Genomic DNA, 13,397 nt, shown 5'->3' with positions numbered 1-13,397 from the left:
TTTTGTGAAAACCTTATATACCCTAAGTTTACATGCCCAAACCCACCTCCCCAAATTCTCTGAAACTAGTCTGAACAAAGGAAAAGAAAGATACAATCAAAGTTAACCCATGATTTGTATGCCTTAAACCCGTGATTCGTATGCCTTAGGCCTAGGTAGTTAACAATGGAAACAATTATCAATAGGCCTGTGGTCATACCCCAATGAGCATAATACAATTTATGATTCTATTTGGTTATACAGATAATTAGAGTATTAGGTGACAGAGAATCTAGGTACGAGCCCTGGGGCTCTTCCATCCAGGGGGTCCGGTTTTCCAGTTGGTATGTCCTTTCCACAGGTACTAGGCATATAGCCCAAATACCACAGTCTGGCCCAAGATGGAGCCCTGCTTTCACGATGGAGCCTGTTCGTCTGTTTCCTCCTTCAACTGCAGCCGTGAAATTAAAAGACACTTGCTCCATGAAAGAAGAGTTACGACCAACCTAGATAGCACATTAAAGAGCCGAGAGACATTACTTTGCCAACAAAGGTCCACCTAGTTAGAGCTATGGTTTTTCCAGTAGTGATGTATGGATGCGAATGCTGGACTATAAAGAAAGCTGAGTGCAGAAGAATTGATACTTTTGAACAGTGTAGCTGGAGAAGACTCTTGAGAGTCCCTTGGACTGCAAGGAAATCCAACCAGTCCATCCTAAAGGAAATCAGTCCTGAATATTCATTGGAAGGACTGATATTGAAGCTGAAACTCCAATACTTTGGCCACCTGATGCGAAGACCCTGATGCTGGGAAAGATTGAAGGTGGGAGGAGAAGGGGATGACAGAGGATGAGATGGTTAGATGGCATCACCAACTCAATGGACATGAGTTTGAATAAACTCCAGGAGTTGGTGGTGGACAGGGAAACCTGGCATGCTGCAGTCCATGGGGTCACAAAGAGTCAGCCAGGACTAAGCAACTGAACTGATAATAAAAATAGCAATTCAAAGCAGTCAAAGAAACAGTTACAACATGGAATCAGAATTAGCAACATTAGCATGATATATCTTCTCTGCAACATTAGCATGATATCTTTTTCTGTCCTTTTACTTTTAATCTGTGTGTATCATATTAAAATATTTTTTGTAGGCAGCATATATTTAGATCATGCTTCTCCTCTCATCTACTTCTGCTTCTGAACTGAAGAACTGAAAAAAGGGAGGCGTAAACTATGGCCTCATAGATGGCCTGTTTTTGTAAATATTTTTTTATTGGAACATAGTCACATACATTTCTTTATGTATTGACTGTGGCTGCTTTTGTTTTACAAGAGAATTATGTAGTTGCAATGGAGACTTCAACTCTTCAGCTCTAGGCATGCTTATATCCTTTTTCTGAGCCTTTGCTTCAGAACCTCCACCACTTCACCATCCCACCTGTCTAGGTCATCCCACAGCACTGAACTGAGTTCCCTGCGCTATACAGCTGCTTCCTGTTAGCTACCTGTTTTACACATTTAAGTGTGTGTACGTCAGTGCTACTGTCTCAACTCGTGCCACACCCTCCTTCCCCTGCTGTGTCCACAGACCTGTTCCCTATGTCCATATCTCTTCTTATGCTCTGTATTAGGTTCACTGTTGTTGTTGTTGAGTTGCTAAGTCATGTCCAACTCTTGGCATCCCCATGGACTGCTGCAAGCCAAGCTTCCTCATCCTTCACTATCTCCTGGAATTTGCTCACACTTATGTCCATTGAGTCAGTGATGCCATCCAAACATCTCATCCTCTGCCATCCCTCTCTCCTCCTGCCTTCAATCTTTCCCAGCATCAGGGTCTTTATCAATGAGTTGGCCCTTCACATCAGGTGGTCAAAGTATTGAAGCTTCAGCATCAGTCCTTCCAATGAATATTCAAGGTTGATTTCCTTTAGGATGGACTGGTTTGATCTCCATGCTGTCCAAGGGCCTCTCAAGAGTCTTCGCCAGCACCACAGTTCAAAAGCATCAATTCTTTGGTGCTCAGCCTTCTGTATGATCCATATCTCATATCTGTACATTGCTACTGAAAAAACCATAGCTCTGACTAGATGGACCTTTGTCAGTAAAGTGCTGTCTCTGTTTTTTAATACGCTGTTTAGGTTTGTCATAGCTTTTCTTCCAAAGAGCAAGCGTCTTTTAGTTTCATGGCTGCAGTCACCATCTGCAGAGCTTTTGGAGCCCAAGAAAATAAAATCTGTCACTGTTTGCATCGTTTCCCCATCTATTTGCCATGAAGTGATCGGACCCAATGCCATGATCTTGAGTTTTTTGAATATGGAGTTTTCAGCCAGCTTTTTAACTCTCCTCTTTAACCTTCATCAAAAGGCTCTTTAGTTCCTCTTTGCTTTCTGCCAGTAGGGTGGTATCGGCTGCACATCTGAGGTGGTTATTTCTCCCAGCAATCTTGATTCCAGCTTGTGCTTCATCCAGCCTGGCATTTCGCATGATGTACTCTGCATATAAAGCAAGGTGACGATATATAGCCTTGACGTACACCTTTCCCAGTTTTGAACCACTCCATTGTTCTGTGTCTATTTCAAACTGTTGCTTCTTGACCCGCATACAGATTTCTCAGCAGGCAGGTAAGGTAGTCTGGTATTCTCATCTCTTGAAGAATTTTCCAGTTTGTTGTGATCCACACAGTCATAGGGTTTAATGTAGTGAATGAAGCAGAAGTAGATGCATTTCTAGAATTCCCTTGCCTTTTCTATGATCCAACAGATGTTGTCAATTTAATCTCTGGTTCCTCTGCCTTGTCTAAATCCAGCTTGTACATCTGGAATTTCTCAGTTCACATACTGTTGAAGCCTGGCTTGAAGGATTTTGAGTGTTATCTTGCTAGCATATGAAATGAGCACAAGTTCATTAGGTTCACTAGTACTATTTTTCTAGATTACATATACATGCATTAATATATAATAGTTTTCTCTTTCTGTCTTTCTTCACTCTGTAAGACAGACCTAGGTTCATCCACCTCACTACACTAATTTTCATTCCTTTTTATGCTGAACAATATTGCATTGTATGTATATGTTTATGTATATGTATGTACATATATGTGCTGTACACAGCCACAGTCGTGGCTGACTCTTTGTGACCCCATGGACTGTAGCCCTCCAGGCTCCTCTGTCCATGGGGATTCTCCAGGCAAGAATACTGGAGTGGGTTGCCATGTCCTCCTCCAGGGGATCTTCCTGACCCAGGGATCGAACCCAGGTCTCTTGCATTGCAGGCTGATTATGTGCCATCTGAGTCACCAGGAAGGCCCAAGAATACTCAAATGGGCAGTGTATCCCTTCTCCAGGAGATCTTCCTGACCCAGGAATCAAATTGGGGTCTCCTGCATTGCAGGCAGATTCTTTACTGGCTGAGTCATTAGGGAAACCCATATATATAAATATATAAAATATGTCACACCTTCTTTATCCAGGCATCCATCAATGGTGGGTCCCATGTCCTGGATATTGTAATTTGTGATGCTGTGAGCAGTGGCTATGTGTCTTTCTGAATGATTATTTTCTCTGATATATGACCAGAAGTGGGGTTTCATGGTCATATGGTAGTTTTATTTCTACTTTTTAAGGAAATCTCACTCCTGTTCTCCAGAGTGGCTGTATCTATTTACATTCCCAAGAGTGTGAGAGGATTCTTTATTCTCTACACCCTCTCTAGATTTATTGCTTGTAGCCTTTTTGATGAAACTCATTCAAACTCTGTCTGGTATGAGCTGATATATCATTGTGGTTTTGATATGGATTTCTCTAACAACAGGACATCTTTGGTGGTTCAGCGTGAACAAAATCCACCTGCAGTGCAGGACAAGTGGGACGGTCTCTGGGCGGGGAAGATCTTATGGAGTTCGAAATGGCAACTTGATGCCATATTCTTGCCTGGAAAATTCCCCAGACATAGAGCTTGGTGTGCTACAGTCCATGGGATCACAAAGAGTCAGGCACGACTGAGCACACACAGAACACATCAACTCTTCTGTCCCGTAGCCATTCATAGTTAGGCAGGATCCGTTATCTCCCGATGAGCTGAACAAGGGCATTTTGGTCCAAAAGTCAGGGAGAGGGCCTGGGTTTACTAAGGCAGGGCTTTATAAATGATTATAGTAGCAACAGCAACACAAATCGAGTCAAAGAAACAGTTCATACATGGAATCAATCAGTTCTTCTCTGCAACTTTAGCATGGTATATCTTTTTCCATCCTTTTAATCTTTGGTTACCATATTAAAATGTTTTTAGTGGGCAGCGTATACTTAGGTCATGCTTTTCCCCCAATCTACTTCAGCCTCTGAACTGAGATGTTGAAACAATGGACTAGCAAACTATGGCTTGTTTTGAAAATATTTTATTAGAACATAGCCAACTACCGCACAATTGCACTCATCTCACATGCTAGTAAAGTCATGCTCAAAATTCTCCAAGCCAGGCTTCAGCAATACGTGAACCGTGAACTTCCCGATGTTCAAGCTGGTTTTAGAAAAGGCAGAGGAACCAGAGGTCAAATTGCCAACATCCGCTGGATCACAGAAAAAGCAAGAGAGTTCCAGGAAAACATCTATCTCTGATTTATTGACTATGCCAAAGCCTCTGATTGTGTGGATCACAATAAACTGTGGAAAATTCTGAAAGAGATGGGCATACCAAACCACCTAACCTACCTCCTGAGAAATCTGTATGCAGGTCAGGAAGCAACAGTTAGAACTGGACATGGAACAACAGACTGGTTCCAAATAGGAAAACGAGTACGTCAAGGCTGTATATTGTCACCTTGCTTATTTAACTTATATGCAGAGTACATCATGAGAAACACTGGAGGAAGCACAAGCTGGAATCCAGATTGCCGGGAGAAATATCAGTAACCTCAGATAGGCAGATGACACCACCGTTATGGCAGAAAGTGAAGAGGAACTAAAAAGCCTCTTGATGAAAGTGAAAGAGGAGAGTGAAAAAGTTGGCTTAAAGCTCAACATTCAGAAAACGAAGATCATGGCATCTGGTCCCATCACTTCATGGCAAATAGACTAGGGCAACAGTGGAAACACTGGCTGACTTTATTTTTCTGAGCTCCAAAATCAATGTAGATGGTGAGTGCAGCCATGAAATTAGAAGACACTTACTCCTTAGAAGGAACGTTATGACCAACCTAGACAGAATATTAAAAAGCAGAGACATTACTTTGCCAACAAAGGTTCATCTAGTCAAGGCTATGGTTTTTCCAGTAGTCATGTATGGATGTGAGAGTTGGACTATAAAGAAAGCTGAGCACCGAAGAATTGATGCTTTTGAACTGTGGTATCAGAGACGAGTCTTGAGAGTCCCTTGGACTGCAAGGAGATCCAGCCAGTCCATCCTAAAGGAGATCAGTCCTGGGTGTTTATTGGAGGGACTGATGTTGAAGCTGAAACTCCAATACTTTGGCCACCTGATGCGAACAGCTGACTCATTTGAAAAGACTCTGAAGCTGGGAGGGATTGAGGGCAGGAGGAGAAGGGGATGACAGAGGATGAGATGGTTGGAAGGCATCACCGACTCAGTGGACATGGGTTTGGGTGGACTCCGGGAGTTGGTGATGGACAGGGAGGCCTGGCGTGCTGCAGTTCATGGGGTCGCAAAGAGTTGGACACAACTGAGTGACTGAACTGAACTCCATTTCTTGTGTTGACCCCGACTGCTTCTGTGAGGCAACTACAGAATTATGTAGTTGTCACAGAGACTTTGTAACTTGCAAAGGGAAACTGTATGCCATCTGGTCCTTTAAGAAAAGGTTTGCTGAGCTTTGATTTACACTATTTACATCTAATGTAATGATGAATATGGTTGGTTTAAATCTACTGTCTTGCTATTGTCTCATGTGTCCTTTTTTTCTTTCTCTTATGCTGCTGTCTTTTGGACGAGTGAAAACTCTTTTTTATAACTTCACCTTATTTCCTTTCTTGCTTTAGTGGTTATAACTTCCTTTTTTTAAATTTTACTTTTGTTGATCATGTGTATCTTCAGAGCTTCCCTGGTGCCTCACATGATAAAGAATTTACCTTTACCTCAGCCTACATTCAAGCACTACATCGTTTTATACACAGTGTAAGAGCACTGAAAACATACTTTCATTCTCCTCTCTTGGCATTTTTGATATTGTTCTCATATATTTCACCAGTACATATGTTATAAAACCAGAAATGTTTGTTTATTCTGCTTCAAGCAATCTGACTGTCTTTTAAAGAGAGGTAAATAGCAAAGTAAAAATATTTATATAATTACCAATAATCTACCACTACTAGTGCTGCTCACTCTTTCTGCAGATCCAGGCTTCCATGTGGTGCCATTGCCTTTTGGCATCAAGGACTGACTTCCTTTACATTCCTTTCACATTTCTTCTGTTTGGATCTGCAGGTGACACATGGTTTGACCTTTTGTATATTTAAGACTCCATGTCATGTATAGGGAGATATGGCAATCAGTTGTTTCTTGGTTGGATTTTTTTACTCCAGGAGTATTGAGGTATATTTGGTATATTAGTTATAGTTATGGTCAACTTAAAAAATAATCTCAGTCTAAAGGTTGAAAGTTTTTATATGGCAGGAATTTTCAGGACTTTGTGCCCAGGAGACAGCATCTCAAATGACCCTGAGAGAATTGCTCCAAGGAGATGAGGGGAGGAATCAGGTTATGTAGAAGCTTGCAACAAAGGGCAGGTAGTCTGAACATCAAAATATTATTGTTGATTAAGGAAAACCAGATATCTCAAGTTATTAACTTTAACACTTTTCTATGTGTGGGGAAAAAAATGCAAGAGTGTAGGCTCACTGAAATCATGCCTTTCAAATGCATCTCAGCTATCAGGAGCTTCTTTCCTGTCTTTTTCACATCCCCACAAGCTCAGCAAGGCTCACCCTGGGAGTGGCTGATGGCTGCTGGATAGCAGATATTGATCTTCCTGGGTGCCCTCTGTGCTCAGAAATTCACATTTGGAGGCCTGGAATCCCTGATGATTCTGACATCCAGTTTATTGATACGGTAGAAAATACTCCATTTCTTTGTGTAGAACATAGTGATTGTGTACATATATATATACATACACACACATACACACTCATACACACACATACATATTATATACATAATATGTGATGTAAAATAATTATTAGAGTAAGTTTGGTTAACATTTATCACCTCAAGGCCTCGGCTAGCAACCACCAATCAGTTCTCTGTATCTATGCATTTTTTTTTAATTTTTAATATAGTATAGTTCCTTCACAGGTGTCCTGGCTGGCTCAGTGGTAAAGAATCCACCTGCCAATGCAGATGATGCAAGTTTAGTCCCTGTTTTGGGAAGATCCCATGGAGGAGGAAATGGCACCCCCGTCCAGTTTACTTACCAGGAGAATCCCATGGAGAGAGAAGGCTGGCAAGCTATAGCCCATGCTGTCACAAAAGAGTTAGATATAACTTAGCAACTAAACGATTGCTTAATAATATGTTTCTACTGTACAGAAAGTGAATCAACTATACATTTACATATATCCCCTCTTCTTGGATAGCCTTCTAATTTAGGTTATCCTAGAGCATTCAGTAGAGTTCCCTGAGCTATACAGTAAGTTCTCATTAGTGATGTATCTTAGACATAGAATCAATAGTGTATATATGTCAATAAACATCTCCCAATTCTTCGCACCACAGCTTTTGACCTTGATGTACATAGGTTTGTTCTCTGTTGTTTCTAGGTCTGTTTTGCAAAGAAGTTCATCTATACCACGTTTCTGGAGTCCACATATATGTGTTACTATACAAGATTTGCTTTTCTGTCTCGGAAACACTGAATTCTGTATGACTGTTTCTGGGTCCATCCATATCTCTGCAAATGGCACAATTTCTTTCCTTTTCATGACTGAGTAAAACTCCACTGTATGTATGAAACATGGTTTCTTTATCCATTCCTCAGGTGATAGGACATTTATGTAGCTCCCATATCCTGGCTATTGTAAATAGTGCTTCAGTGAATATTGCAGTGGTGTATCTTTTACAACCCTAGTTTTTGTTGGGTTATATGTCCAGCTATGGGATTGCTTGATCATATGGTAGTTTTATTCCTAGTTTCTTAAGGAATGTCCATCCCGTTCGTCATAGTGACTGTATCCATTTGCATTCCCAAGAATGTAGGATGGTTCCATTTTTTACACACCTTCTCAGCATTTATTGTTTGTAGCCTTTTTGATGTCACCCATTCTGGCTGAAGTGAGATGATACCTTATTATGGTTTTGGTTTGCATTTCTCTAATAAGTGGACTCCACTGGTGGCTCAGTGGTAAAGAAGCTGCTGGGAATGCAGGAGAAGTGGGTTCAGTCCCTGTGTGGGCAGGTCCCCTGGAGTTGGTCCTTTACCAACTGCAGTATTCTTGCCTAGAACATTGCATGGACAGAGAAGCCTGGTGTGCTAGGATCCATGGGGTCACGAAGAGTGAGACAGGACGGAGCACCTGAGCACACACCACACACACAATCTCTTGTTCCCTGCAGCCATTCATAGGTAGGCAGGGTCTGATTATACCCTTGTGAGCTGAACAAGGGCACTTTTGTTCAACAGTCAGGCAGAGGGACTGTGTTTACTGAGACAGGGCTTTATATAAGATCATAATAAAAACAACCACTCAAACAAGTCAAAGAAACAGTCCAAAAAGGAGTCAGAACTGGTTCTTCTTTGCAAACTTAGCAAGGTACATCTTTTCTATACTTTTCCTTTTAACTGTGGCTGTCACATTAAAATATTTTTTGTAGGCAGCATATATTGAGATCACGCTTTCCTCCCAATCTACTTCTACCTCTGAATTGATGTGCTGAAACAAGAATTTTAAAAAAATATTTTATTGGAACATAGCTGTATCCATTTCATTGTGTATTGCTTGTGGCTGATTTTGTGCTACCACAAAAGAGTTATGTAGTTCCAACAGAGACTTCATAACTTTCAAAGGGAAACTATTTACCTTCTGGCTCTGTAGAGAAGGTTTGTTGATCTTTGGTTTACACCATTTATATGTAATGTAATGATGCATATGATTGTTTTACATCTACTGTCTTGCTATTGTCTCATATGTCCTTGGTTCTCCTTTTTCCTTTTGCTGCTATCTTTTGGACAAGTGAAAACATTTTTATATCTTCATCTTATTTCCTTTTGTGGCTTAGTAGTTATAAGTTCTAGTGGTGGTGTTTTAGTTTATACTGTGTATCTTTATCACAGTCTCCCTATGCCAAAGGCTTTGACTGTGTGGATCACAATAAACTGTGGAAAATTCTGAAGGAGATGGAAATACCAGACCACCTGACCTACCTCTTGAGAAACCTATATGCAGGTCAGGAAGGAACAGTTAGAATTGGACATGGAACAACAGACTGGTTCCAAATAGGAAAAGGAGTATGTCAAGGCTGTATATTGTCACCCTACTTATTTAACTTATATGCAGAGTACATCATGAGAAATGCTGAGCTGGAGGAAGCGCAAGCTGGAATCAAGATTGCCGGGAGAAATATCAATAACCTCAGATATGCAGATGACACCACCCTTATGGCAGAAAGTGAAGAACTAAAGAGCCTCTTGATGAAAGTGAAAGAGGAGAGTGAAAAAGTTGGCTTAAAGCTCAACATTCAGAAAACTAAGATCCCATCACTTCATGGCAAATAGGTGGGGAAACAGTGGAAACACTGGCTGACTTTATTTTTCTGGCTCCAGAATCACTGCAGATGGTGAGTGCAGCCATGAAATTAGAAGATGCTTGCTCCTTGGAAGGAAAGTTATGCCCAACCTAGATAGCATATTAAAAAGCAGAGACATTACTTTGCCAACAAAGGTCCATCTAGTCAAAGCTATGGTTTTTCCACTGGTCACGTATAGATGTGAGAGTTGGGCTGAGCACCGAAGAATTGATGCTTTTGAACTGTGGTGTTGGAGAAGACTCTTGAGAGTCTCTTGGACTGCAAGGAGATCCAGCCAGTCCATCCTAAAGGAGATCAGTCCTGGGTGTTTATTGGAAGGACTGATATTGAAGCTGAAACTCCAATAATGGCCACCTGATGGCGAACAGCTGACTCATTTGAAAAGACCCTGATGCTGGGAAAGATTGAGGGCAGAAGGAGAAAGGGACAACATAGGATGAGATGGTTGGATGGCATCACCGACTCGATGGACATGAGTTTGAGTGAACTCCGTGAGTTGGTGATGGACAGGGAGGCCTGGTGTGCTGCGGTTCATGGGGTCGCAGAGTGGAACACGACTGAGCGACTGAACTAAACTGATACTGTGTATCTTTATCACAGTCTCCTTCCAACAATACACCATTTTAAAGGAAGTGAGACCTTTGACAACATACTTTCATTCCCTTCTCCTGGCTTTTTTTATATTGTTGTTATGTATTTCACCAGTACATGTGTGATAGAAACAAGAATGTTTTATTTTATTTTTGTTTCAAGCCATCTGATTGTCCTTTAAAGAGATGTAAGTAGAAAGGTAAAAGTATTTATATAATTTGCCAGTATAGTTACCACTGCTGGTGTTCTTCCCTCTTTTGCGTAGATGTAGACCTCCATGAGACACCATTTTATTTCGGCCTCAAGGACTGGTTTCCCTTACATTCCTTTCACATTCCTTTCATATAGATGTGCAGGTGACGAGTCATTTGATCGTGTGCATATCTAAGACTTCACTTTATGTTTAGGGAGAGTAGGTAGTCAGTTGTTTGGCTGAATTTTTTCCCTCCAGTACTATGGAGATATAATTGGCTTGTAACATTAGTTTTAGGTGTTGTCGACCTAAAAAGTAGTCACAACCTGAAAGTTAAGAAGAATGGTTTATTTGGTGTCAAGTTTTAGGACTGCAAGCCCGGATACAGCATTTCAAGTGACTTTGAGAGAACTGCTCCAAGAAGGCAAGGGGTGGAGTGAGGTGATACAGAAGTCTGCAGTTAAGGGCAGGTAGTTTGAACATCAAAATATTATTGTTAATTAAGGAAAACCAGAAATCTCAAGAAATACAGCACTTTTCTATGTATGAGAAGATGCCAGAGTCTGGGCTTGCTGAAATCATTCCTTTCATACACATGTCAGCTATCAGGGAGCACTATCCTGCCTTTTCCACATCACCCCCAAGCTCCTCAAGGCTCACCATGAGGAGTGGCTGGTAGCTGCTGTATAGCAGGTATTGTTCTTCATGGGCAGCCTCTGAGCTCAGAAATTCACATTTGTACAGCTGGAATTACTTATAACTGTGACATCAGTTTAGTGATATGACAGGAAATACTCCTTTCTCAGTGTACAACATAGTGATTATATATATATATATATATATTATATACACACATATATATGTATATATAGTATGTAATAGAATGTAATGATCGCAGTAAGTTTAGTTAACATCCATCACCTGACATAGTTCTAAAAAGTTAAGGCCTATTCTCAGAGCAGCTTACAAATATGTAACTCAGTATTAAAACCTATACTCAGCATGCTGTACATTACATCCCCAGGAAAGTTATACACCACCTTTTTCTATTTCCCCCACCACCAAGGGCCTCCTCTAGCAAATGCCAAGCAGTTCTCTGTAATCTATGAGTCTGGGTTTTTTTTTTTTAATTGTTTATGATGTATAGTTGGTTTACAATGCTTTAGTTTCTGGTGTACGGAAAGTGAATCAGCTCTGTGTTTACATATATCCCCTCTTCTTTGGATTTTCTTCCAGTTTAGGTCATCATAGAGCATTGAGTATAGCTCCCTGAGCTGTACAGTAGATTCTTACTAGTTATCTTAGACACAGACTCAGTGTACATTTGTCAGTCCAAATCACCCAATTCTTCCCAACGCCCCTTTTAACCCTAATGTCCATAGGTATATTCTCTCTATTCCTCCAGGTCTGCTTTGCAAATAAGTTCCTCTACACCACGTTTCTAGATTCCACATATATTTGTTTACCATATTTGTTTTTCTCTTTCTGACTTACTGAACTCTCTGTGACCGACTGTCTTCTAGGTTCCTCCACCTTACACACTGACAATTTCATTCCTTTTCATGGCTGAATAATATCCATTGTATATATATGAAAAGTGAAAAGTGCTACTTGCTCAGTCACATCCAACTTTTCCAACCCCATGGACTGTAGACCATGAGGCTCCTCTATCCATGGAATTCTCCTGGCAAGAATATGGGACTGGATACCATTCCTATCTCCAGTGGATCTTCCCAACCCAGGATCGAACCTTGGTCTACTGCACTGCAGGTGGATTCTTTGCCATATGAGCCTTCAGGAAGACCCTAGAAATGGGATTGCATGGTTACATGGTAGTTTTATTCCTAGTTTCTTAAGGAATCTGTATACTGTTCCCCGTAGTAGCTATATAAATTTATTTACATTCCCACCAAGAGCATACGAGGGTTCACTTTTTGCCACATGCTCTCCATCATTTGTTGTTTGTAGCTTTTTTGATGATAGCCATTCTGACTTTTGTGAGATGATACCTCGTCCTTTTGATTTGCGTTTCTCTAACAACTGGACTGCCCCAGAGGTTCAGCAATATAGAATCTGCCTGCAATGCAGAAATTGTGGGCTTGATCCCTGGGTAGAGAAGATCTCCTGGAGAAGGGGATGGCCACCCACTCTAGTATTCTTGCCTGGAAAATTCCTCAGACAGAGGAGCCTGTGCGCTAGAGTCCTCTGGGTGGCTAAGAGTCAGACATGACAAAGCAGACACAGCACTAACAATCTTTTCTTTCCTGAAACTATGCTTAGGTTGGCATGGTCAGATTACCTTCCTGTGACTGAAAAAGGGCACTTTGGTCCAACAGCCAGGCAGAGGGACTGGGTTTCCTGAGGCAGGGCTTTATGTGTGATTATAACAACAGCAACTAAAACCACTCAAAGAAACAATTCCATCATGGAGTTAGAATTGGCTCTTCTCTACAATATTAGCATGGTGTACTTTTTTTTTTTAAATTCTTTTACTTTTGATCTATGCATACTGTGAAAATACATTTTTTAGGCAGCATATATTTAGGTCATGATTTTTCCCCCAGTCTACTTCTGCCTCTGAATTGAGGTGTTCCAACAGGAGCTATGACTTTGTTGACTATAAACTATGGCCTGGTTGATGGCTTGTTTTTGAAAATAATATTTTATTATAGCCACATCCACTTCTTTATGCATTGACTGTAGCTGCTTTTGTGCAACAACAGAGTCATGGAGTTGCAACAGATACTTTGTAACTTGCAAAGGGAAACTATTCATCATCTGGCCCTACAAGAAAAGGTTTGCTGAACTTTGGTTTACACTGTTTACATCTAATGTAAAGATGGATATGCTTGGTTTAAATCTGTCTTTCTCTTGTCTCATGTATC

The sequence above is a fragment of the Budorcas taxicolor genome, chromosome 10 (genome assembly GCF_023091745.1).
Source record: "Budorcas taxicolor isolate Tak-1 chromosome 10, Takin1.1, whole genome shotgun sequence".
Taxonomy (NCBI): Eukaryota; Metazoa; Chordata; class Mammalia; order Artiodactyla; family Bovidae; genus Budorcas; species Budorcas taxicolor.
The sequence above is the reverse complement of the archived record's forward strand: the minus strand, read 5'-3'. Positions refer to the sequence as shown.